Here is a 3,177-nt window from a genome sequence, read left to right on the forward strand (position 1 = left end):
GTTCAGCCCACACCCAGAGAAGCCAGGAAATTGAAAACACCAACATGTGCTTCTCCAGCACCATCTCCAAGCATCTTACAAGCTTTAATTAAGCCCCCCAACCCACGTATGAAGAAGTGATTTAAGGTCCGCATGTAGCTAGTCAGGCAAAGGTGGGGCAGCAATAAGAACAGAATAATTCCAGCCATGGGACTAAACACGGACAAGGTACAATGGGCTTTATTTTAGCAGCTCTCAGAACGTTTGAAACAAACATAGGTTGACAGCAAAAAAGCCCACCTGTGGAATTCTCCAGAAGGCCTCTGTGCCAATGGGAGGTTAGGGCCTGCCATTTAAACACCAGTAAGGATGCAGCAGCTGGTCCCATTCAGAAACTGAAGACTGGTGCCTGTCTATCAAAAAGGAATTAGCAAGTCTAGCAGCCAGGCAAGCCACACCCCATACAATCCCCCGCCCATGCACCTTGCTCACTGGGGCCGTGGCTGAATGCCAACCAATTATAGTACGAATTGTGAGGATGTGTTTGGGAGAGGTTGTCCACGAAGAACTGGGCTTTAATCTCAAACCCCACTCCTCAAATCATAGCACAATTCAGATGGTAAAGACCATCAATCAAGAACAAACAGCTCTGAACTGGAGCCAGCAACCTAAAGGAAAAGGGCTCCATGTTCCATTAGTACCAGTCCCCTGAGTCAGCCAGTCCTTGTTTGGTGTTCGTGCTGGTTTGACCGTATGATCTGAAAAACGTCACTGTAAAGCACAGACGATAACCCCCCTGTTCATTCAGTTTGAATAAGAATGACGGGGCTGACAGCCACAGTGAGTCCCAGGGCAAGGTGTGGTGGGGGGTGGCGGGGGCCCAGCTCTGCACCCCAGAAGGTCCTTAGTGGCCCAGGCCCTCCTGACCTACCTCAGACCCATGTGGACTGGTGGAGCAGTGCTGCCCCAGCATTTCAAAAGGTGCCTGCAGCTCTGGCTGCCACCGCTGCCAAAATAGTGGTGGTGGCCAGAGCTCTGGGCCCCTTTGAAATGCCGGGCCCTGGGAGAACTGCCCTCTTTGCTCCCCACACCCCCCGGGTGGCGGGCCTGAATAAGAACACAAACTACAAGGAATCGAGGCACAGGAGAGAAATCAGTGACCACGTACACACAAGTCATTGCTCCAAACTCATCGATCTGAGGGCCCATCTGGCCATGCAGCACGCAGGACAGACGGAGATCTCAATATTTAGGTTAGAACCACTGGGATCTCACTTTCTCATGCGCGTCAGGGCCTGGGGCACACCTGACTGGCTTAGAGTTCGGCTGTGCGAAGGACCACTGCAGCCTGGTGGGAGAAGCTCTGTGATAGCCGAAATTAAACCACAGTCGAACTGCTGTCTGTGCAGCTCCAGAATCTCCTGCCTTCTCACTTGTGTATTAGTTACGCGCTCAGCTCTTTGCAAAGCCCGGGCTGGGGCTGCCTGAGTGGCTTACAGGCTAGTGTGGACACCTACAGGGCGCTGCAGTGAAAGCGCTGGAGATTAATTTTGCCCAAGTCATTGCTGGCGGGTGCAGCAGCATCCTGTCGATCTCGCCACCACGGGGAGTTAGATGCAGCTTTCTCCAGTCAGCCAAGGAGGAGCATGGGAACAGAAAGACTGGCACATCAAAGTGATCACATGAATGACACTGAGCTAGTTTGGTGGCTGCTGTTTGCTTCTATGATCCCCAGTGCTGTACAACTCCCTTGTTGGGATATAAAACCTCCTTTTCCTGGATACCTTTATGAGCTCTGTGGTGTTTTCCACATGGACGTCTTCTCAGTCTCAGCCAGTCCTCACCTAATCCAGAGCTTATCAGCTATGTTCCCGGCCACAGCTGGCACCCCTGGGGCTTTCGTTAGCAGACAGGGCAGGGCACTCGTGTATCTCGTCTAGCAGTGAGCAGCTAGCGAAAAAGAGCATTGCAGAGAGGTGTTCCAACAAGACCGGGGCGGGGTGTGTGTGTGTAGCCTGGGAAATACAGGGGCTTCTAATATTTACATTTTCGGAGTGAATTTAATGCTGGATGGGCAGTGTTAGGCACTGCAGAGGCCCAGCAATAGGAGCAACTCTAGATCTTCCCCTGCCTGGTCTGCCTCTGTCTCTCAACCCCTGCACTGGAGGGACCACCTCTGGAAGGGGTGGGGAGTCCAGTCCCCATGGCCCACTCAGATACGATTACCAGCCAGGAAGCCAACAACGTGTGCCAGTAGGAGTTGTGATTATTGAGGGGAGGGCTCTTTTCCCCTGAGAACTGGATTAAGACCTGCCCACTCATCTCTCAGAGACCATTCAAGAGTAAGTAGCTGGCAATGACTTTTGGCCACTAGCTGCATCAGTGCCAGCCAATGTAAGAGGGAAGCTGGTCTGGTGGGACTGAACTAGGACATGCAAGATCTGGGTTCAGATCACAGCTCTACCACAGCCCTCCTTGGCAAGTCCCTTAGGCCCAGGCTACGTCTACACTAGACTACAAAAGTTGACCGCAGATATGCAATTCTAGCTACACCAATTGTGTAGCTCAAATTGACGTACCTGCAATCAGCTAACTTGTCTGTCTATACAGGGGAAGGTCGATGAGAGAAACTCTCCCATTAACTTTCCTTACCTCTTGTGTCTCACGAGGAGACGGGGGTCACAGTCAACCCCTGCAGAGAGCTCGAGTTCACACATCCATACTTGCTGCTCAGAATCGAACCCTGGAAGCCCGACCCTGAGTGGATCGATCTTCTGGGGTAGCGCAGACATAGCCTGAGACTTTCAAACTCACGTCTGGAATTTAGATGCCTGATTCCTATTAAAGTTAACAGGAATTAGGTGTCCAAATCTCAGCCTTGACCTCTCAGTGCCTCAGAGCTCCATCAGAAAATGGAGACAGTGCTTTTCTTCCACCCAGGGGTTTTGCAAGGATAAATTGATTAATATTATGAATGCCTCAAAACTGCTATTATGGGAAGGGGGCCACATAGGCAGCTCTGCGGGTAGAGAGACAAGAAAGCTCCTGTCCCTCTTATCTTAGCCATCCAGTCTGTCTCCTGTTGCTTCTTAGCTTTGCCACTGGAAGGTGACTGAACGAAAGCACACATTTTCAAGCGTTCAGAGCATGTGACGCTGAACAGCCGCCCACAGTCCCATGCCCCCGTCTCCCGAGTAG

The sequence above is a fragment of the Carettochelys insculpta genome, chromosome 1, assembly GCF_033958435.1.
Source record: "Carettochelys insculpta isolate YL-2023 chromosome 1, ASM3395843v1, whole genome shotgun sequence".
Lineage (NCBI taxonomy): Eukaryota > Metazoa > Chordata > Testudines > Carettochelyidae > Carettochelys > Carettochelys insculpta.